The following is a 24,378-nucleotide window of genomic DNA, read 5'->3' as shown; positions in this document are numbered from 1 at the left end:
GCCCACGGGCCACAACTACTGAAGCCCGCGTGCTTAGAGCCCGTGCTCCACAACAAGAGAAGCCACCGCAATGAGAAGCCCGCGCACCGCAACGAACAGTAGCCCCCGCTCGCAGCAGCTAGAGAAAGACTGCGCAGCTACGAAGACCCAACACAGCCAAAGATAAATAAATAAATTTTTTTTAAAGAAGAGTCTAGAAGAGGCAGAAGGTGGGAGCAGAGGAGTGCTCTGCTCCCCTCTGCTCAGAATTATTTTTTAAAAAAGCCACATCTCTTTTATATATAGTAGTGTGTATCTGTTAATCCCAAACTCCTAATTTATCCTCCCCCCCCCCGCCTCTTTGGTAACCATAAATTTGTTTTCTACGTCTGTGAATCTGTTTCTGTTTTGTAAATATTATTTTTTTAGATTCCACATATAAGTGATATCATGTGATGTTTGTCTTCCTCTGACTTGCTTCACTTAGTATGATAACCTGTAGGTCCATCCACGTTGCTGCAAAGGGCCTGAAACCAACACAGTATCGTAAATCAACTGTATTTCAATTAAAAAAAAAAAAAAGTCACAGAAATGTCTTGTGTTTGTCGGTCACGGTTCCGGCCCCTTGGAGCCGAGCTGTGTGATGCGTCCCACCCACGGGGAGATGCAAAGAAACCTCAACAGGACCAGCCCGATGAGGTTAACACCCTCAGAGAGAAATGGGCTTCATAAGAGAAAGCAGAAACAGCAGTGGGAAAAATAAGCCCGCTGAAGCAAGTTGGGCTGCTTCCTGTGCGGTGAAACTCGTATTAATTAGCCTGATCGTTACTGTCCCATCGTATCCAGGCAAGCCCAAAGTGTGCTCTGCTGAGAAAATAAGAAGATTAAATCATTAAGTCATTGTAAGAAAAAGAACCGATGCTCTGTGCACCTGCGCCGAAACAAACGCTCCACCGGGAGAGAACTCGCGACCCGCAGGCGGGAAACGCCAGGAGCACGGCGCCCTCTAGCGGCCCATCTGCCCCTGAAGATGCGAGCCAGGCACGGCCGGCGAAGGTTTCATCTCAACAAGAGAATCTGCTGCAGGGCAGAGGGGTGCCTTCCAAAGGCAGGCGGCCTTGGGGGTGCTTGAAGCCACGTGCCCCTGGGGCTGGTGGCTCCACCCGGAATGGATGCGACACTCAAGGGAACAAAGTACAAGGACCTTCGGGATCCACTGGGGTTCCCGGGGATGGGCCTTTGGAGGGAGGGCCCCAAAGGAGCAAGTGGGAGCCACGGGCACGTGGAGACTCCCTCCCTGCCAGCCAGGACCAAGCCAGGTTCCCCAGCCCCCGACCCCCGGCCCCCACTGTGCCCTGTTCCATTCCACTCCTTTCCTTCCCAGCCTTACCACGTTTGAGGCCCGCTTGCATCTGTGCTACTGGATTCGTGTCCATAGCTCCGTAAGGGCAGGCAAAGGGCCTGCCTGTCTCCCCAGCTCCCTGCACAGGGCGCAGCCCACAGGAAGCAGGCAGTGACACTTGGCGAGTTAATGGTGAATAAATGAATTCATGAATGAATGAATGAATGCATGTTGCAGAACTCTAACATTCCTTTATGGTGTTTCTTTTTGGAACTCATAGGAGCTATTTTCTACTTCTTTGGGGGCCTCTATGGCAGGCTGAATAATGTCCCCTGTCTCCCAAAGATGTCCACGTCCTAATCCCTGGAAACTATGACCTTACAAACAAAAGGGACTTTGCTGATGTGATCAAGTGAAGGATCTTGCGACGGCAGACGATCCTGGATTACCTGGGTGGACCCAGTGTCATCACAAAGGTCCTTATAAAAGGGATGCAGGTGGGTCAGAGTGAGAAAAAGGCAACGTGACAACACAAGCGGAGAGAGATTGGAAGATGCAGGGCTGCTGGCTTTGAAGATGGAGGAGCCTCTAGAAGCTGGAAAAGACAAGGAAAAGGATCCTCCCCTGGAGCCTCCCGAGGGAGCGTAGCCCAGCCGACGCCTGGATTCTAGGACTTAGGACCTCCAGAGCTATAAGACAGTAAGTTTGTGCTGTTTTAAGCCACTAAATCTGTGGTAATTTCTTACAGCAGCCGCGGGAAACTCACGCAGCTTCGAGGCAGCGCCAGTGAGTGACTCCATGTCGTTTCAAAAGGCCCAGAACATTCTTTGGCTGCCCCTGCTTTACTGAGCACCTGCCCCGCACGAGGCGCCAGGCTAAGCTCCGAGGGCACAACCGTTACTGAAACAGGCACACGGCCTCGGTCCCACAAGCAGCACAAACAGAAGCACAAAGGACGCATCCGATCAACACCGAGGATGAAACCACAACCGCCCCCACGTGTCACTCACGTGACAGTGAAGCCGAGGAGGTTGGCTGCTTAACGGCGAATCCACTAAAATGTACTAACTTAGGTGCAAAAAGAGCAGGACAGCCTCACGATCGGCAAGATCTGAAGTCGCTTCTCCACCAGCGGCTTCTCAGCCCGGCCACCTCAGGAGAAGGCTGAGTCGGTGGGGGAGGGGGTCAGACCCCCACCACACGCTCCTTCCTCCTCGGCCTGGAGCAGCCAGGGACGTGCTAATGGCTTGACCTCTTCAGCCACAACTGTGCTCCACAGCCCCTCCCAGCCCTGGACCTTCGTGTGTCCTCTTTGTCCCGGGAACACCTGGCTTCTCCATCCTGCCAACGTCCTTCCAGGAATCAACCCGCCAGGGTCCTCAGGTAGCAGACTGGTCATTTTCAAATGCTTGCCGGGTCCACAGGCTCTTGCGCCTGGTCATCATTCAAGTCACTAAAAACAGTAAATACCAGCCCGGACGTCAGTCATCGCCAGGGCTCTGGAGCCGGGCAGGCCGGTCTACAGCACACCTGGCGTGGGGAGCACGTTAGCAAACCGATGGAGAAACGGATGCTCATGGCAGGAAATCAGTTGCCTTTTGCCGCGTCCGGGTACCTCCCTCCCTCCTCCCACGTGTGTCCCGGCACGAGAACGCTGGCCCGGGGAAGAGGCGGGACTCACTCGGCAGTGAGGATCCAGGTCTCACTACCCACCTGGGTGTGGGACCTTCAGCAAGTTCGCTTCTCCCAGGGTTGGTTTCGCCATCAGTAAAAATGGGGACAGCACCTTAAGGGAGGGCTTCTCTGGAGGGAGGGGAGAGACCTCCTGCCAACCACGTTTGACAGCATGGCCTCTGAAGGGTGCAAGCGGGACTTGCAGGGCGCAGGGCCAGGACCCAGGGCCCGAGCCTGGGACTCCAATCCAGCGCTCCCACCACGCAGCTCTGCACGACGGCCCCCGACTCTCAGGGACCCTGCTGTTTGTACTCATGTCACAACTAACGGCCTAACAGGCCCAGATATCTTTTCACCACCCGTCCAACAACTGCTTCCCCAGCTGTAAAGTTTAACTACCTGCCCATATTATCTCTGACTTTTAAAGCTGTGAGCAGACCGCGTTCCTATCAACGCAAAGAAGCACGGAAGCCCTGCAGTTCCCCGAACACCTGGGCGAGTTCGTGGCCCCCAGGTGTCCACCTGACGCCTCCCTTCTCATCCCCCAGGAGGACCCCCGCCAGGCCTCGCAAGCCGACTGCAGCCTTCTGTGGGTTTGCCCCGGCACTCTGGGAGCAGGCAGGTCTGGAAGAGCTCACCATGCATCATGGGGTGAACTGCATCCCCCAGAAAGACATGTCCAAGTCCTAACTCCTGGTGGCCGTGAACGTGGCCCTATTTGGAAATAGGGTCTTTGCAGATGCGATCAGGTTGAGATGAGGTCATTAGGGTGGTCACACTAATGACTGGTGTCCTTAAAAGGAGAGGGAGGGAAGACGGCCACGTGGAGACAGAGGCCGAGATGGGAGTGGTGCAGCCAAGGAGCGCCCGGAGGCGCCGGGAGCTGGAAGAGGGGGGCAGCATCCTCCCCGGAGCCTCCCGAGGAACCACAACCCTGCCGACACCTTGATTTCGGACTTCCGGCCTCCAGGCTGTGAGAATACATTTCTGGGACGTCCCTGGCCGTCCAGAGGTTAAGACTCCGCGCTTCCGTTGCCGAGGACCCGGGTTCAACCCCTGGTCAGGGAACCAAGATCCCACGAGCCGCGTGGTGCAGCAAAACGAACGAACGAACAAACAGTATAAGAGAATACGTCTCTGTGGCGGAAGCCACACCATCTCTGTGCTTTGTTCCAGCGGCCCCAGGACACTAAGACCCCAGGCTGCTCCAGGAGGGCACCTGGCTGCACGGGACAGTGGCACCCAGCACGGCGTCGTATCACAACCGTCACAGACAGTGACAGGCCCGGCACGGCGGCCAGGCCACCCACGAGCCATCCACCAAGGCGCCGGAGACGGAGGGGAGGGAGAGGGCCGTGATGCGTTGACCTGCCGTCCCGTGGGACCGACAGGTGTGTGAGCACTCCCGACCCGTGTCCTGCCCTGAAACGGGGCGGGCACCTCGGCTGTCGTACCCCACGGGCGGCACACCCTGGAGGGACTTCAGGGCATGTGCACGGGCCACCGAGCGAACGTGTGTTTCTGACCAGGCCTCTGGCCAGCGTGGGCTTCACTGACCCCTCCCGCGTGGAGCCAGTCCCACAGGGCGAGGTCCCAGCGTCCAAAACGTATCCCGGGCACCACTGCGTGTGGTCCTGAGCGCTCGGAGGGCACCTCTGTGCCTCACCAGCCCCCCAGGGTCTCCAGGCCTGAACGAGGTGAACACGGGGCATTTCCGGGCAGGCGGGCTGGGTGAGCTCCGGGCAGGCTCACAGGGTGAGGACTGCGGATCGGTGGCCGTGTCCACAAGGACAGGGGTCCCCCTGACTCAGCTGCGTGGAGGCCGTTCCTCCAGGGAGGCTCAGCACCCTCCCCACCCCCACCCCCGCCCCCTCCAGGCTCTGCCCTCCGGGCCTCAAGGCTCCAACCTCAGGGGGTCTGGGCTCCCACCTAGGCTCAACCTCGCATCCCAGTTCAGCACCGCCTGCCCTGCACGCCTGCCAGAAGGGCAGCAGGCTGTTCAGGAGTTAGAGGTGAAGGATAAAGAAAGAGCGCCTCCACCCAGACAACGGAATATTCCCCAGCGCTACAAAGAAATGAGCTACCAAGCCACGGAAAGACATGGACGGACCCAAATGCATATCACCAAGCCAAGAAGCGAAGGTGAGAAGGCTACATACTGTGTGATTCCAACTCCATGACACTCTAGAAAAGGGAAAACTATGAGGACAGTAAGATCAGTGGTCGCCAGGGATTGGGGGAGGGAGAGACGAATAGGGAGAACACAGAGGATTTTTAGGGCAGTGAATACAATACACCCTGTATGTTACTGTAATGGTGGATACACGACATTATACATTTGTCCAAACCCGCAGAATGTACAACACCAAGAATGAACCCTAACGACAGCTATGGACTTTGGGTGACACTGACGTGTCAGTGTAGGCTCACTGATTGTAACAAGTGCACCACTCTTCTGGGGGTAGGGAGACTCGGGGAGGCTATGCGCGCGCAGGGCGGGGAGGTATATGGGAAGTCTCCACCCTCTGCTCAATATTGCTGGGAACCTCCTAAAACCTATCTAAGAAGTAAAGTTTATTTAAAAAAAAAAAAAAAAAAAGAGCAGCAGGGGACCCCTTCCGGGTCACAGGGGGTGCAGGTGTGTGTGTGTTCCGGGTAGATCCTGGACACCCAGGTACCGAGGGCCCTGGAAAAAACGGTCAGTGGTCGCCGGGGGTCCTCCCTTCCCCCGATCCCCTCCTCCTGGGGTGGGAGGTCAGGTGGGGTTCCGGTGGAGGTCCTAAGGACCTCCTTCCAGCTCCGTGGTTCTCAGCCAGGGACGGTTTTGCCCTCCAGGGACGTGTGGCAGAGTCTGGGGACACTGGAGGCAACCACGTCCGGAAGCAGGGGGTGCTACTGGCATCTGGTGTGTAGAGGCCAGGGATGCTGCTTGACACCCTGCCACGTCCGCCACCCCCCGCCCCATGCGGAAGCATCCAGGGCAAAACGTGCAGGGTGCTGAGGCGGAGAAACCCTGCCGGACCCGACTCGGGAGCCCAGAGGCTAGGCAGCCAAGGGCTCCCGACACTGCACGGCCGTGCGGCACCCACAGGGAGTCCAGCACCTTCCTTCAGCACCTTCACACCGGTCGGAATCCCACGGCACCACGGCCTTACGCTCCCCACCTCCTGGGTGGGGTCAGCGTGCGGCCTAAACCCCATCCCGGCTGTCCTGGCTCTGCAAACCGTAAGTGCTAACGAAGTACAGCACGGGCATCCTTCAGCCTCAGGACCAAGGCTGGGCAGAGCCTCCCCGGTCTCCAGAGCCTCCAGCCCCCAGGGAGCCCACAGGGTGGGTCTCCTTGGCACAGAGGGCAGCCTGGGCTCCTCTATCCCTCCGCCTTCCGGCCCGGTATGGACACGAGGTGGAGGCCCGAGGGCAGGGGTGAGCCCCGCAGCCGTGTGCACCCACTTTTGTTGTCTGCTCTGTGCCAGCCACTCGCAGACACTAATCGCCCACGCACCCTCACGAGCCCCGCCGGGGGCTGCAGCAGGCAGCTGGGAGGCACGGGGACCAGGCGGTGAGTGATGCTCCTCCAACCTGCACCCCCTTCCCTCCTAGGGGGCGAGGTGCCAGCAGGGTCCCCGCCGTTCTGCACCACGGGCCAGGATCAGCCCGCCCTGGTCCTCGATCCCTGGGGTTGCAGGCAGCTCAGCTGCTTGCCTGAGGCCCTGGCCTCCCACCTCTGGTTGCCCTGGCAACTGGGCACCCTCCCTCCCAAGGAAGCCACAGGCTCTGGCAGGGTGAGAGCCCTGGACACTGGTGACAGCTGGGGGTAGGCATGGACAGCCGGACCAGCCAAGTGCGAGCCAACGTCCTGAGCGGCCCGGACAGCTGCTGCCCGGAGGCTCCACCGACCCGAACACAGGGTCACAGAGCTAAGGTCACAGAGCTTCGTCTGTCGGCCTCGCTCCCCCAGGTCAAGAGTGGACCACGGAGCTCCAAACGACAGGGCTTGTCCCAGCGGGGCCAGGCTTCCTTCGGTCCATCGGCCGGAAGCCTCGCCCCAGCTCTGAACGACCAGCCCCTTCTCATGCTTCCGGGAGCCCTTCCTAAACACCCACCCCTAAGTGCCCTGGGTGACTGGCACAGCACCCCACTTCGTTCCTGCCCCAAAGTCATCACTCTGTTATTTTACGTTTCGATAAATTGTCTGTCTCGGGAACCCTCCCACACCGTTGGTGGGAATGTAAATTGGTGCGGCCGCTATGGAAAACAGTATGGAGGTTCCTCAAAAACCTAAAAGTAGAGCTACCATATGATCCAGCAATCCCACTCCTGGGCATATATTCGCACACAACTATAATTCAAAAAGATACACGCACCCCTGTGTTCAGAGCAGCACGTGATTCACAACTGCCAAGACATGGAAACAACCTAAGGGTCATCGACAGATGAATGGATAAAGAAGATGTGGTATATAGAGCATGGAATACTACTCAGCCATAAAAAAGGAATGAAGTAATGCCATTCGCGGCAACATGGTTAGACCCAGAGATTATCACACTAAGTGAAGTAAGTCAGACACAGAAACCTTGGAGTTGAGTCTTAAAGGAGCCTGGCCCGCAGGGCAGAGAGAGTGGGTGCCTGTCTCCATCCTCACATTCCCAGCGGGTAGGGGAAGTGGGTTCTTTCGCCCTGGGTCGTCCTGTAGCAGGAGGCTGGCTAACCATATAGTATCACTTATACGTGGATCCAAAATATGACACAAACGAACTTATCTACGAAACAGAAACAGACTCACAGACACAGAAAACAGACTCGTGTTTGCCAAGGGGGAGTGGGGTGAGTTTTGCGTAACAGTTGCAAACTATGTATAACTGAATCGCTTTGCTGTCCAGAAATTAACACGACATTGTGAATCAACTATACTTCAATAAAATAAATTTTAAAAAATAAATAAAAAATAGTCTCCAGCTTGAACAGACAGTCTCCGAGCACAGGGTCCTTTGTCTGTACTCTCAAAGCCCAGCTCAGGGTCTGACACACAGTAGGCCTTCAACAGATGTCCTCTGAATCCCTAGTAAAATATGTATCCTAACCATACCTCCTCTCCCTCAGGGTTGTGGACTCGTGAGAGAACACGTAAAATGCCAGGCACGGGCCCTCAGCAGATGCTCGGCAAGTACGTTGTGAGAGTTTTGAGGACCTACTGTGTACGAGCTGGTCATCGGCATGGCCGGAGGGGAGGGAGGCGCACCCTGAGCCTGTCTCGGACCGAAGTCTGCTGGGGCCCACCTGCTTCCTCCCTTTCAGAGGGATGTTCCCTCCCCCTCCTGGGCCCCCTCTGTGCCTTCTATGAGCGATGAAGGCTTCTGTTGAAGTGTACCCCAAGTTTAAAGGAGTGTCCCACTTCCCCAGCTGCATGGAAACATCTGTTTGGAGAAAATAACAGAGGGACACACTTTGTCTCTCGGTTCCCTTTATTTGTAGTTGGTGACTGAGAGGTCAGAGAGACGGGATGGGGAAAGTAGGAGCGGCTATATGAATCCACTTTTTTTTTACTTTATTTTTTCCAGCTTTATTGAGATATAATTGACATATAACACTGCACACATTTAAGGTGAACAATGTGTTGATTTAACACATTTATATATTGCAAAATGATTACCACCACAGCTAACACCTCCATCATGTCACATAATTACAATTTTCTTTCTGTGGTGTGAACATTTAAGATCTACTCTCTTAGCAGCTTTAAGTATGTAATACAGTTAATTAACTATAATCACTGTGCTATACATTAGATCCCCAGAACTTATTAGCCGTGTAACTGCAAGTTTGTACCTTTTAGTGGCTATATTTTTTAAGCAGCTATGTTTTTCAACAAAGGGCACCGTACACAAATAGTTGCAAGTTTTAGGTGTTAAAATGCAAATATAGAAGGTTATTAAATCTATTCTTTCTTTTTTTTAACGTTTTATTTTATATTAGAGTATAGTTGATTAACAATGTTTTGTTAGGGACTTCCCTGGTGGTCCAGTGGTTAAGACTCCACGCTCCCAATGCAGGGGACCCAGGTTCGATCCCTGGTTAGGGAACTAGATCCCACATGCAAGCCACAACTAAGAGTTCTCATGGCACTGCTAAGGAGCTGGCGAGCCACAACTAAGACACAGCACAAATAAATAAATATATATTTTTAAAATGTTGTGTTAGTTTCAGGTGTAAATGTAAATTTCCTCCACTCAATAAAAGAAATCTGTTTTTTTTTTTAATGCACATTTTCCGGCGTAACCATGATGGGATTCGGCTCTGTCCACACCTGTTCATTCACTCATCCAACAACCACTTAGTGAACGTATCAGGGCTGGTGCCGGGCTGGCTGGGCAACGACTTAGACACAGGCCCTGACCCAAGGGCCTCAATGTCCAGGACACAAATAATGTAGGTATGTGAGGATGCTGGGGACCCAGAAAGGAATGGATGACAGCCCAGGCAGGCTTCCTGGAGGAGGCAACCTTGGAGTTGAGTCTTAAAGGAGCCTGGCCCACAGGGCAGAGAGAGAGGGTGCCTGTCTCCATCCTCACATTCCCAGAGGGAAGGGGAAGTTGTTCTTTTGCCCTGGGTCGTCATCCTGTAGCGGGACGTTGGCTAACAAGCTGGCAAGAGAGAGGATGCTTCTGAAGTCCCTTTCAGCAAACTGCCAGCTCTTCATTCTCAAGTTCCCTTCTCTTGTCCCATTTCGTGCCTAACTTGAAGTCCCCCAACCCAGAAAGGCCTGCAGGGTGGGGACGGAGACCACGGGCCCGCACCAGGGAGGAAGGAAGTCTGCCTCTTATCAAGGGCCTGCCCACCCCACATCCTCACAGATGAGCCCACTCAGGCTCCCAGGGACAGCCGGGGACAGGGGTGCCACTACAGACCAGGGAACGGAGGCCGGACATGCAGGTGACTTGGCCAAGGAGGCAGCTAAATGCTGGCATTCCTACTGGAACCAATCTACCCAACTACAAAGTCCTCTCCACAAAATAAAGATGTGGGGAAGTCACAGACGCTTCCATCTTAGAAAGTTCTTACAGTCTTGGATCCCGTAGGCAGGTTAATTAGCAGGGAAGGGGAGGGGGAGGCAGAACAAAGCAGCAGGCGGCAGTGATACAGAAGAAGAGGCAGCAGCTGATTGGCTCTCCCAGTCTCACTCTGGGCAGGCGGGGACGGCCTCAGGGGTCCTTGATGGAGCAAGTGGGCTGTCTCGGTCATTGTCATTTTACTGATTGGAAAGATAACGTCAAGATCCCACGGGTAGGAAGGAATGGAGTTGGGGACCTATCCTGCAGATCTCACTAGCAGAGCAGCCAGAATAAATACGCATTCATTGACTTGAGCCCAAGCATAACTTCTGTGTCCTCACACGCAGCATCACCAGCCAGGAAGGAGGGGACAAAACACACGGATGACGAGAGCTATTCCAGAAAAGACCTCTGAGTACAAAGACAGAGCAGGGTGGCTGATCAGCAGGCTGGCGGGGTGGGGAGGGCAGGTGGCCACAGAGCCACAAGAGAGGGGGAGCTCTCGGCTTGGGTCCCCGAGCTTTCCCAGCCTGGGGATCCCTCCCTTCCCTAACAGAAGACTTACCAGACCTCCTCCTTGCACCAGCAGGTGTACTTTTCAGACGGCGAAAACACGCCGCAGCACAGCTTTTAAGTTAGTTTTCTGAAGTCCAAACAGAACCTGAGCAAAACTGGAAAACGGCAGCATATCTATGAGCAAGATCCCTATTTATTTGGCCCCCATCATTATTTCCCCAAGTGAGTTCCACAGACAAGGACGTCCACAGGTCTTGTATGAATTAAGCCAGCGTCAGGGGACTGGAGGAAATACTGCGTGAAGCAGAGCTAAACAGGTGTCTTTTTCCGCAGGACTTCTCAGACCCTTGACTGTGCCGTGTACCTTGTGATTCTCCCAGGGGAGGGTGGAGAACTCAGTAATCCACCCCCTCGGGAAGAAAATGCAAGAGGAACGAAGTCCATGGGAGTTCCAGTGGTTAGGACTCCGCGCTGTCACTGCCAAGGGCACAAGTTCAATCCCTGGTCAGGGAACTAAGATCCCACAAGCCATGAGGCACGGTCAAAAAAAAAAAAAGAGGAACAAAGTCCATCATAGCACCGGGAGAGCAGACAGGGTCTGCCCCTCCATCAACCACCAAGGCCCCTCATCGCCCATCCCCACCTGGCACTGCCCAGGAAGGGCCACTTGGCCTGGTTCAATCCCTTTGTGCTTTTTATTGTAAAGTCTATCGTCCTCAAAGAGCTGCTTCAGAGTGTGAACTAAGATCCCTGCTGCATTCAGTTTCCTTATGCCCCTCCCTCGATTGCTGGTGTCTCCCCTAGAAATGTCCCCACACACCGACGTGAATGACCAAGACAAAAATCAGTCTGTGTCCTTGAAGGAAGGGCTATCTTGGTCACCTGCAAAGCTGGGCACCAATGTCCCTTTCTTTAAGGAAACACCAGGCAGAGCCCAGGGAGGATGTGTGACCCCTATTCCATCAGACGGGAAGGAGCACGTGGAGGAGCCGTCTTGGTGTCAGAGGCACAGGAGCATCTGAATAACTATCATCTCACTCTGTCCCCCAGCAGGTCCCAGGGAGATGGCCTTCAAGCCTCAAGCCGAGGTTAAGAGCTCCAGCTCAACTCCGACTCCCATTCCCATTTGCTGTGTGACCTTGGGCAGGTTAATTAGCCTCTCTGTGCTTTAGTCTCCTCTGCTGTAAAATAAAGCTGTTACGCGGATTGCACGAGACAAAGCACATAAAGAGACTGGGATAGTCCCTGGGGCCGGAGAGCTCGGCACACATCAGCTGTACCGCTGTCCCCATTTCACAGGCAGGAAAGCCAAGCATCAGAGGAACCATGCCAACTGCCACGATCAGTGCTAATCAGGGCAGACCAGCCGACGCGAAGCCCCTTCCAGTGATGCTGCCTCCGAAGAAAAGGCAGAACGAACCTCTTATCCTCAACCTAGGCCCGAAGACCCACACGACCCACCGGAGTGCTGGCAACTTCCCAGACGCTCCATCCTGCACATCAGGCGCCCGTCCATCTGGGCCAAGGGGGACACCAGGGCCCCCTTTTCCCACTGTCCTCACATCACATCCTTGCCACCTTCCTGGGGAAAGTCAAAGGGCCAGCCCAGGGTCCATTCTGGTCTAAATGACCTTCCCCCATAAAGCAGAGAGGGAATAAGGGCTGGCCCGGGCTTCGCTTCTGCTGCAAACAACGGGAAAGAAACCGGGGAGCACTCACTGGTGAAGCGGGTAAGTGCAGGCGAGCCTGAGGCCCAGCGGGGAATCGGCGGAGACACGGAGGAGACACACGCCGGGTCACAGAGGGGTGCGGGCGGGGATGCTGCCGTGACTTGCAATCCGAGGGAAAGGCCCCTTTTGGGGGCCTCTGAGGAAGGCCACAGGGGACCAAGCTGCCGGGAGGACGGGCTTGTTTTTACAGGATAAGACACTGCTCACCACAAAATATTATTTCTATCTTTGCTGCCAACGGCTTCACGGCAAGCTGCACCCCAGGAAACAAACCCACACGGCAAGAAAAAGGAAGGAAGGGAGTATCCATTCCTGTGTGTGAGACTTCAGACGTGCTTGTCTGGCTCAGCAAAAAGCTGAACAATAGACCCTGGCCTCCGAGAAGGCTTCGATCTCGGCCTGGGCCTGGAGACCCGGCTGCCGGGCAGGTGGACGGGAGGGTCCGAGAGTGGACTCAACCTGGTTCCCTGTCCCAACCCCAAAGAGAACGCAGAACGCAGGCCCGCGTCCCCACGCCGCACCTCCTGGATGCCGACCACGTCAGGAGGACCAGAGCTCACGAGGGACTCTTGTCACCCCGTTTCCGCGACAACAGAAATCAAATACCAGAAACAAAGCCGTACGGGAGCTGAGGCCGCCCAAACTGGCAGATTTGCTTCCTGTAGCACTGGCTTCCCAGGGTCGGAGGACGGAGGAAGACGCTAGGATGGGGAGGGAGGGTGCAGAAGTGGAACCACACCCACCTTTGCCCAAAACTCCTCCGCGATTTGGCCGCTGGACACACTGCCTGGCCTCAAAGCTGAACCAGTCACCTATCAGCTGGGTGACCCGGGTGGGCCACCCATCTGTGCCTGGTTCCCTCGCCTGTAAAACGGGGTTGATAGCAAGGGGTTGCTTCAGGGATAAATGCATGTGTACGGTTCCCGGTAGGAAGCGCTACTCGCTCCTATTTATGACAGTTTTTTTAGCAATCCCCCCAGCTGCCGAGGGAAACGCATGCTTCCTGTAGATGTGGCTTGAATGACCAACCAGTCTCCAGGTTTGCTCAAGCAGGGAGTATGTGAGCCCAACAGGGACGCGGGTAGCCGGAGCGGGCCCACCACCAGCAGGGGCTGCGGGGCAGCAGGCAGTCACGGGACATGGCCACCTGCTCCCAGCGCTGCCCGGTGGACCCACCCAAGCCCAGGCAAAGGAATCAGCAGCACGGGATCCCCCCAGACTTGGTGCAAAAACCAACGGTAATCCAGACTCGATACCCGGGACCCGAGGCAGCAGCTGCGAGGAACCCGAGGCCGGTACGGTCCCGAAGCTGATTGTGGTCTAATAACGGTTCCTCTCTTTGGGCCGCCTGATGAAGGAGCTTGTTAGGGGTGAACTGTGTTCCCCCAAAATCCATTTGTTGGAGTCCTAACCCCCAGGACCTCAGAAGATGACTGTGTTTGGAGAGAGGGCCTATAAAGAGGTGATGAAGGTTAAATGAGGTCATATAGGTGGGCCCTAAACCCATGTGACTGGTGCCCTTATAAGAAAAGGAGATGAGGTCACAGACACATACAGAGAGATGACCACGTGGAGGACACAGTGGGGACACCATCCCTAAGCCAAGGAGAGAAACCAGCCCTGCTGGCACTCGGACCTCGCACGTCCAGCCTCCAGAACCGTGAACGAACAGATGTCTGCTGTTCAAGCCCCCCAGGCTGTGGTACTTCGTTATGGTGCCCAAGGACACGCCTCTTCAGCTCAAGCAGGACGAGGGTATCCTGCGGGCGCTCAGAAAGCAAGACCCAGAACAGCCACGTCGGAGAGTGCCAGGGCCCCGCAGAGGTCTGCACCCAGAGGACAGCTGGGGCGGGAGCAGGGCCATCTCAGCACCTCTGCGCCGGCCGGCTCAGCCAAGCAAATGCCCGGAGCCAGCACCCAGCTCCTGGGGGGCAAGAGTAACAGAGGGTCAGTCACGAAAGGAAAACTGCCCAGCTTTTAAAGGAAAACGGCTGTGCTTAAAAAATTATAAAAGAATCAGGAGCCCCATGGTGTCATCTTTTTTTTTTTTTTTTTTTTTTTTTTTTTTTCCGGTACGCAGGCCTCTCACTGCCGCGGCCTCTCCCGTTGCAGAGCACAGGCTCCGGAAGCGCAGGCCCAGCGGCCATGGCCCACGGGCCCAGCCGCTCCGCGGCACGCGGGATCCTCCCAGACCGGGGCGCGAACCCGGTTCCCCTGCATCGGCAGGCGGACGCGCAACCACTGCGCCACCAGGGAAGCCCCATGGTGTCATCTTAAAGAGTCAGGTTTTGACAATTTTAACTGCAGGGCAGCTCTCATTTCATTCATTCACCATCTATGCATCCAGAGCCTCCTACCTGCGAGGCACTGGGGATTCCGTGATGCTGGGCCAGGCAGGCAAAACCCGGCTCCTTATGTGCCATTTTTAGAATAAACTAGGGGGCTGCACGTTCATTATTTCATTTGACCCTCATCACAGCCCCCTGAGGCAGCCAGAAAGAATTCTTATTACCACCCCCACTTAATGGAGGACAAAACTGAGGCTGGGAGGGGTGAAGCAGGCTGCTCGAGGTCAGGACCCCAACCCAGACATGCGCTGGGCACCTACTATGTGCCAGGCGTCACTCAAGCCCAGGCACAGCAGTGAGAGGACAAAGGCCTTGGCTTCAAAGTGGGAGAAAAGTCAATCAATAAGTAAATATGGTATTTCAGAGGATGCTACGTGCTATGCAGACAGGCAAGGGGACAGAGGCAACACTTTACTGAGATAATTAATTCAGACTAAACCAAGCACAGGTTAACTGTTTTGGGGGATTTTTTGCTTTTTCTTTTTTTTATAATTTTTATTGGTTATAGTTGATTTACAGTGTTGTGTTAGTTTCAGGTGTACAGCAAAGTGAATCAGTTATACATGTATATATATTCTTTTTTAGATTCTTTTCCCATATAGGCCATTACAGAGTATTGAGTAGAGTTTCCTGTGCTATACAGTAGGTCCTTATTAGTTATCTGTTTTATATATAGTAGTGTGTATATGTCCATCCCAATCTCCAATTTATCCCTCCCAATCCCTTACCCCCAGTAACCATAAGTTTATTTTCTTCTTTTTTTAAAATTTATTTATTTTTATTTTTGGTTGTGTTGGGTCTTCATTGCTGCACATGGGCTTTCTCTAGTTGCGGCGAGCGGGGGCTACTCTTCGTTGCGGTGCGCGGGCTTCTCATTGCGGTGCCTTCTCTTGCTGCGGAGCACAGGCTCTAGGCACGTGGGCTTCAGTAGTTGCGGCACATGGGCTCAGTAGTTGTGGCTCGCAGGCTGTAGAGCACAGGCTCACTAGTTGTGGCGCGTGGGCTTAACTGGGGCTCAGTAGTTGTAGCTCACGGGCTCTAGAGCGCAGGCTCAGTAGTCGTGGCGCATGGGCTTAGTCGCTCCGCGGCATGTGGGATCCTCCCGGACCAGGGCTCGAACCCGTGTCCCCTGCATTGGCAGGTGGATTCTTAACCACTGCGCCACCAGGGAAGTCCCAGTAAGTTTATTTTCTATACAGGTTAACTGTTTCTTCCTGTTACAGGCAGGTTACATCCATTTCAATACAATCCATGAAAAGCCAAAGAAGTACAAGTTCTACCTTTTTACTGAAACGTTTCTGTCCGGAAGGAAGGCGCTTCTCTACCCGCTTCTGTTTGAATCAGTCATGGGCACTGTATTGGCAATCCCCCAAGTGCTAAGTTCTAAAAAACAACCTAGGGCTTCCCTGGTGGCGCAGTGGTTGAGAGTCCGCCTGCCGATGCAGGGGACGCGGGTTCGTGCCCCGGTCCGGGAAGATCCCACGTGCCGCGGAGCGGCTGGGCCCGTGAGCCATGGCCGCTGAGCCTGTGCGACCGGAGGAGCCTGTGCTCCGCCACGGGAGAGGCCGCAGCAGTGAGAGGCCCGCGTACCGCAAAAAAAAAAAAAAGAAGAGGAAGGGGGGCAACGGGAGAGGCCACAACAGTGAGAGGCCCGCGTACCGCAAAAATAATAATAATAATAAAATAAATTTTAAAATAAATAAATAAAAATAAAAACAACACATTAAGTTGAAGGACAAAAGGTGTCAGGAAAGAGGGTGACCTGGATGGTGACTTCAAAGCAGGTGATTCCACTGGAGCCACCTGCCTGGTACACAGCAGGCACTCAGTACATGCTGGCTGCCTCAGCATTTTCATTCTTGCTATCGGTCTCAGTGAGGATGGCCTCCGACGAGCCTCTCGGGGGCCAGGATGGGCGCCCCCAGAGGTGCTCCAGGGGACTCACCCGGCGCCACCCAAGGAAAGCCGGATAAACGCCACCCTCCTCCGCCGCCAATGCCCCAGTCAGCTCGTACAACCAGTCACACCCGGGAAATGAACGGAAAGAATAAGCTGCAAAGCTGAGTGATGCTTCACAGCCGCACGCCTCCGAGTCAGGGACCCTGCCAGCCCTGCCCCGGAGGTCTGCCCCCCCTTCAAGGTCATGCCCGTCCACCTCCAAGGGCCTCAGGATCCGAAGCTCCAGATACTCCTAAGCACTAACCCCAGCCTCGGGGAAACTCCCTGAGCCTTTCAACAAACCTGAGCCCACAGGTATCTCCTGTACGCTGTCTGCCCGGCTAACACAGCCTCCTGCTCCAGGTCATGTTGTTATTCCCTCCTCAAAACACACGAAGGGAAAAGAAATCCGAGAATCCAGGGCTGGGAAGACAAGGCCGCCCGGGTGACACGCCCCCATACAGGACTGCAACTGTGACTGAACTGTCACCAAGCGACCAGGACGGCGTGGCTACAAGCTTGGGGGCTGGCGGTTCCATCTCGATGAAGAGCAGCTATGGCCGGGTCCTCGAGAGCACGGACCCTGTCCTTTCTTTTTTTTTTTTATTTTTAATTGAAGTATAGTTGATTTACAACGTTGTGTTAATTTCTGTTGTAGAGCAAAGAGACCCTGTCCTTTCTGAGTGTGGATCCCCACACAGCAGCCTTGGAGAAGTGAACGGACCAGAGGCGGCTGTGACGGTGCTGGACCACCCCACGCCCGTGGGCAGGGGCCTGACCCTGGGCCCCCGGTGCCCCAGAGGGCCCTCTCCCAGCCGGCCATCCCCCTCTCCAGCCTCCAAACCACGATGCCGAGAGAGGCCCAGGGGAAACACAGATGCTTGTCCGATAAGGTACGGTCCATCCTCACTGTTTGTGGATTCTGTATTTGCAAATCCACCTACTCACCAAAATTATTTGTAACCCCCCCAAGCGGTCCTCCTGGCACGTACGCGGTCATTCGCAGACACGTGCGTGCAGAGCAGCCAAAAACTTGAGTGCCTGCTGAGCGTGTTCCCAGGTGACATTATTCCAGTCACATACGATGAACAAGCATCCTTCTCGTGGTCCAGTTAGCGCCACGTTTTGCATATCTTTGTGCTTTTTGTTGGCGATTTCACTGTTTAAAATGGTCCCAAGCGTAGTCAAGTGCTGTCTAGTGTTCCCACGTGCAAGAATGCTGTGATGAGCCTTCTAGAAGAATCACGTGTGTCAGATGAGCTTCCTTCAGGCACGTGTCATAGTGCAGGTGGCCTGGAGTTCCACGTTACTGAATCAGCAATACATATTAAATAAGGTGTCTTTAAACAGAAACACACAGAAAACAAGGTTCCGTGGCTCAGAAACCTCCCTCTGTGTTTGCCCAGAAGCAGAGGCTCGCCATCACCAGGGAACACAGCTGCCATGAAGAAGAGGAACGACTGTATCTGAGAAGGAATGAACCAAATCCGGCAGCTCACTCTGGCCAGCTGGTTCAGCTCTTCCTCTGCTTTCCTCGAGAGACATCAAACTGTGTCTCCCTGGCCCATGCTCCAAGAACCCAAGTTTATTCCAACTTCCGGGTAGGTATGGATGTCTAATACAGCTGTGTCACCAGATGACATTCACCCAGTAAGTCCCACTGGGTGTAACTCACACCCACACCTGAAACCCCAGGGTTTGGACTCCGAAGCTCCCACCTTCACCCACCTTTCTCACCACCAATTTCCTTCACCTCTGGCTCAGCCCAAGCTTCTCCTGCTCCAGTGTTTACAAGTTTCTCATTGAAGGCGGTTCCTCTCGCCCCAGACACTGCAGCTAAAGATGCTCCCGTGACAACCAGCTACGAAATTCTCATGCGAGAAGCCACCTTCCATTTCTGAACGTCCTTTCCACCTTCTCAGAACATAAGCAAGAAGGTCTCCTCCCATGACAAGTAGAGAGGTCGTCACAGTGGAGGAAAATGCGACCTGGGACAGCATACCCACCCCCACATCGTGCTAAGCAGCACACCACAAGGAGAGTGACAAGTGCTATTTAAAACCAAGTGACGGGGGGACTTCCCTGGTGGCGCAGTGGTTAAGAATCCACCTGCCAATGCAAGGGACACGGGTTCGAGCCCTGGTCCAGGAAGATCCCACAAGCCGCGGAGCAACTAAGCCCACGTGCCACAACTACTGAGCCTGTGCTCTAGAGCCCGTGAGCCACAACTACTGAGCCCGCGTGCCACAACTACTGAAGCCCGTGCGCCTAGAGCCCGTGCTCCGCAACAAGAGAAGGCACCGCAATGAGAAGCCCACGCACTGCAACAAAGAGTAGCCCCCACTCGCCGCAACCAGAGAAAAGCCTGCGTGCAGCCAAAAATAAATAAACTAATTTAATTAATTTTTTTTAAAAAACCCTACAAAGTGGGCATCCCAGTTCTACCCACTGGCTCCTGAGTGTGGCTAAGGCAGGTGCGGCCCCAAGACAGGTCTGCTCATAATGCTGAAAAATTCAGGCTTCGGACCATGGGCATAGATGCTCCTTGCACCCCTCCCGCGACACAGTGTGCCAACTCCCTCTGGGCCTCGCTCTGGGCTGAGATCCAGCATGAGCGTCTTCTCTTGTCTCCGGACATTCTACAAAGCACACAGACGATCTTTAGCAGCCATTACTGCTCTAATGCCACTTCATTAGTTTTAGAGCCAAATAATCCCATTATATATGACTTGATTGGCTTGTAAAATTACCCTTTGTTCTAACAAATATTTATTGAGCATGCCACCACGTGCTATATCCTGCTTGGTACATTACATTTTTCCAAAAATAATTAATTCAGCTAACGATCAAAATCCCCTAATTTAATTTGCTCTTAAATGCGTTTAATTTTCCCTCAAATGGAATGATGAGCTTACAAGCCGAGCATTTTTGCCAGGTTGAGACAAGCATCAAAAAAGTGAGAAGAGAGGACTTCCCTGATGGTCCAGTGGTTAAGACCCTGAGCTTCCAATGCAAGGGGCAAGGGTTCGATCCCTGGTCGGGGAACTAAGATCCCGCAAGCCGAGAGGCACAGCCAAAAAAAAAAAACAAAAGAAGAGAAACTACCAGCATCGGGCCCGTCCAACAAGCTCTCCACCGCCCAAACTCACCCAGCTGCCTCTCTGAGCATCTTACATGGTCACCCGCACACCCTGATGCTGTCCCATCACCTGCTTTGGAAAACTGGCGAAGGCACAGAGAGGCACAGTAACTCACCAGGGGAGATCAGGAGGAGAGCCGGGAGCCGGGCATCGAGCATCAGAGTCAGCTCCCGTCCCCACCTGCCCCACTGCCTCAGATCAAAACTCAGCCGGAGCAAATCCACGTGCAGCCCAGGCGCCGCATCACCCTCTCCTGAGCTCCACAGTGAGAGTGGTCCAAGGAGGGATGTGACGCTGCGTGCCAAGGTGGGTGGCGTGGTTGCCCGGCGGAGCTGGGCTGAGCCGTGGGCGACCTCGAGAGTCTTGGGGGGCATGCACTGAGTGGCTCCAGGCACGTAAGTTTCAAAGTCAGGCAAAGCCCCAAAACGTAGAAGAGCATATGCATGTGTGACCACACGGCAAGGAAAGGCACAGGAGCTAATGGCAGTGGGTCCCCTCTGCTGGGAGGGAGAGGCCCCAAGCGGGAGGGGTGCAGACAGCATTATCTAAGCCGAGTGGTAGGACCGTGGGTACTTTTCCATTATACTTTACACTGTACACATGTAGACGCTTTTGAAAGTGCAATATATTTCAAAATACTTATTCATTTTTTTAAAAACTGCGGTAGGGACTTCCCTGGCGGTCCGGTGGTTAGGACTCCGCGCTTCCACTGCAGGGGGCACGGGTTCGATCCCTGGTCGGGGAACTAAGATCCTGCAAAGTTCACAGTGTGGCCAAAAAAATAATAAATAAAAATAAAATATAAAATAAAATATTGTGGTAAAATATACATAATATTTACCTTTTTTTGGTGGTACGTGGGCCTCTCACTGTTGTGGCCTCTCCCGTTGCGGAGCACAGGCTCCGGACGCGCAGGCTCAGCGGCCACGGCTCACGGGCCCAGCCGCTCCGCGGCACGTGGGATCTTCCCGGACCAGGGCACGAACCCGTGTCCCCTGCATCGGCAGGCGGACTCTCAACCACTGCGCCACCAGGGAAGCCCCCCATTTACCATTTTTAAGTGGACGGTTCAGTGGCATTAAGTCCATTCACACTGCTGTGCAGCCATCACCACCATCCATCTACAGAATGCATCATCTTCCCAACTCTGTCCCCATTAAACAATAATTTCCCCTTTCCCCCTCCCCCCAGGCCCTGGCAACCACCACTCTACTTTCTGTGTCTACGAACTTGACTATTTTTTGTGCTCACACGAGTGGAATCACACAGTATTTGTCCTTTTGTGACTGGCTCATTTCACTCAGCATAATGTCCTCACGGTTCATCTGTGTCATAGCCTGTGTCAGGATTTCCTCCTTTTTTAAGGCTGACTCATATTCCCTGTATGGATAAGTCACATTTTGCTTAATTTCTTCCGTCCATGGACATATGGGTTATTTTCACTTCGGGGTCATTGCTAGTCAAGCTGCGTCACGATCTATTTTTTAACGCCCGATTTCCCAAGAAGGAGGGAGCTTGGGAAAAGACACACTAAGTACCTCCTAGGTACCAGGCCCTCCATCCTCTCACACAGAAGGCAACTGTGGTTGCTAATCCATAATGTCCACATTACACTCTGATACTCATTTCAGGGGGTCCCCGTAAAAGGCACAGGTAGCAATAACAGAATACATTAAATGGCCGTCTCTCTAAGAAACATTCTAGAAAGTAGAACTTGTCATACAAATGGGGTTTTTTTTGTTGTTGGTTTAAACCAGGGATTGGCAAAGTGCAGCCAGTGGGCCAAATCCAGCCCACCACCCACTTTCGTAAATGAGCTCTTACTGGCACACACCCACACCTGTATATTTATGCATCGTCTACGGTGGCTTTCATGCTACAAGGGCAGAGTTGGGTCGTTTCTATAGGAACCCGATGGCTCACAGAGTCTCAAGTATTTGGACCTTTACAGACAAAGATGGCTGATTTTTCAATGATTAATGAAAATCATAATACAATCTTTTAATATTTTCAAGGCGTGGGGGATCTAGGGCTGGGGTGATGGCAGGAACAGGAATTCTTTCTGCATTCTCGGAACCGGGTGAGGAAAGTAGGCTGAAGTCCTCCGTCTCCCCTGGGTCTACCCAGCAACATGTGAGTAAGTCAAGCGTGGCCTGCCGGTCCCCGTTCACATCACCTCTCGGGCGACGGGGCTTTCGTGCAATGCCTCCAGGTTAACCTGACTTCTCCCTGCGACCTTCGAATTTCACTCACAGCCGCACTGGCTGGAGAACCAGGCAACCGGAAGGTCAGAGGGCAGCTGAGACTGTGTTCGTGTCCTAGGGCTGCTGCAACAAACGCCCACAGACTGGGTGACTTAAAGCAACAGACATTCTCACTCACAGTCTGGAGGCCAGAAGTCTGGGATCAAGGTGTGGGCAGGGCTGTACCCCCCTGGAGGCCCCGGGGAGGACCCTTCCTGCCTCTTCCTAGCATCTGGCTGTGTCCATCGGTCCTAGGCTTGTGGCCGCATCACTCCTAACCCTTCTCTGTCCTCACATGGCCTCCTCCCCTCGTGGGACTGTCTCTCCCCCTCCTCTTCTAAGGGCCCCAGTCATATTAGGGCCCATCCTACTCCAGGATGACCTCGTGTTTACTTACATCTTAATCACATCTGCAAAGGCCCTATTTCCTGAAACAGTCACATTCACAGGCCCCAGAGATTAAGACTTGGACAGCTCTTGGAGGGACACAATTCAACCCCATAACACAGATCTTCATTCATGTTCCGTTCCGGGCCCTTCTTGGTCTGCTGACAACATTCACATAAGCAAAGTGTTTCCTGGGGAATCCCCTGGCGGGCCAGTGGTTAAGACTCCGAGCTTCCGCTGCAGGGGGCGCAGGTTCAATCCCTGGTCGGGGAACTAAGATCCCACATGCAGCGCGGCATGGCCAGGGCGGGGGGAGAAAAAAAATAAAAGCGCTTCCTGGCCTGAGCTTCATTTATTAAGTGCAGAGCTGACTATCCACAGGGTTCCTGCCATTGAGAGGGGAAGCGGGTAGCTGCCTGTCTCCCTTTCCCTCTGGGGTAGAGCTGGACGCTCGCATGGCCACGCCCACGCACTACCATCATCAGCTCACATGCTCGCTGACCTGGCACGGGTCAAGCCTGTGGCCAAAAGCCCGGGGATGGAGTCACAGGCTATATCCAGCTCCAGCTGGGCCAGCGGAACATTCTCTGCTTTGTCATTAATCCCCAGTGCCTATAAACAGCCCGAGTGGTGGAACAGCTCTTCTGGGCCCTCTCTCTCGCTTCATAAGAATTATATCTATTTTGCAGCAGGGAATGTGCAGCCACGAAGCACATGTCTTTGATTACATGGCACCTGTCAAACGAGACCTTCGCTACTAACAGACAGAAGGACCTTTATGGCTAAAGTGTCACGGAAGGTCTATGCTTCTCCCTGCGTAGCCGTTACTCAGCACAGATGGAGCTCGGAAGCCGGAGGCACGGGGGAGAAACACGGGCCGCCGGGGACTCGATTCCGCAGATTAGACAGCAAAAGCGAGACACCTGGCCCCTGAAAGGGGCGTGAGCGTGGCACACGCAGAAATAAATCCCCGCCTGCCCCGGACTCTCTTTTCACTCCTCTGCCCAAGTGCTCCTCCACACGTGCACCTGGTGACACGTGTGCACACTTAGAAGACACCTGACAGTTCACAAGGCCCTTTCTCACACAGTATCGAGTGTAATTCTTCAAGCAATCCAGGAGAGCGGTGAGGGAGGCGTCGTCATCAATCCCCTTGTTCAGAGAAGGGAACGGGCCGAGCCCAGCTCAAGGTCACGAGCTAAGAGGGGACAAGTGACCCAGCTCTTGTACCCCTCTTCCCCTCAATCTGTACACAGTCTTAAAGGCTGAGGAACATCGCTGTGGGGCAGGGGGGTTTGGGGATTTCTTTCTTTCTTTTTTTTTTTTTTTAATGTGGCCCATTTTTAAAGTCTTTATTAAACTTGTTACAATATTGCTTCTGTTTCATGTTTCGGTTTTTTGGCCTCGAGGCATATGGGATCTTAGCTCCCCGACCAGGGATCGAACCCACACCCCCTGCATTGGAAGGCAAAGTCTTAACCACAGGGAAGTCCCGGGACTTCTTTTTACATATGTTTGAAAAAGCAGAAAGGACTAAAAACAGGGACTTCCCTGGCGGGAAGCCCCCACATGCCGCAGGGCTACTGAGCCCGCACACCACAACTAGAAAGCCTGCGCGCTACAAGAAAGAGACCACAACGAAAGATCCTGCAGGCCACAACTAAGACCCAACGCAGCCAAAATTAATTAATTTTTAAAAAAAGAAAGAAAGAAAGGACTAAAAACATACTCCAAATCCAGGGAGTAGAATCTATGCCATAGATCAGGGGTCAGCAAACCATGGCCAGTTTTGGTCCCTGGCTTAATCTGGTAAATAAGCTTTATTGGAACACGACCAGACCCATCGGTTTAGTATTTCCATGGCTGCTTCCTGGCTACAAGGGCAGAGTTGAATAGTTGCCACAAGACTAAGATATTTACCGTCTGGCCCTTTGCAATAAAAGTTTGCAGACCCTTGGGCTTCCCCGGTGGCGCAGTGGTTGAGAGTCCGCCTGCCGATGCAGGGGACGCGGGTTCGCGCCCCGGTCCGGGA

General features: G+C 53.9%; 1 protein-coding gene and 1 non-coding gene across 6 annotated transcripts in view; one reads left to right on the top strand and one right to left on the bottom strand.

Moving 5' to 3' along the window:
• Positions 1-24,378, bottom strand: part of PARVB (parvin beta) — a 116,512-nt gene that overhangs the window by 68,876 nt on the left and 23,258 nt on the right. The window lies entirely within an intron of this gene.
• TRNAW-CCA (transfer RNA tryptophan (anticodon CCA)) lies at positions 9,003-9,075 on the top strand. The gene has a single exon. It is a non-coding gene; the product is annotated as a tRNA-Trp (tRNA).

This window comes from Physeter macrocephalus, unplaced genomic scaffold (genome assembly GCF_002837175.3).
Source record: "Physeter macrocephalus isolate SW-GA unplaced genomic scaffold, ASM283717v5 random_96, whole genome shotgun sequence".
Lineage (NCBI taxonomy): Eukaryota > Metazoa > Chordata > Mammalia > Artiodactyla > Physeteridae > Physeter > Physeter macrocephalus.
The sequence above is the reverse complement of the archived record's forward strand: the minus strand, read 5'-3'. Positions and strand labels throughout refer to the sequence as shown.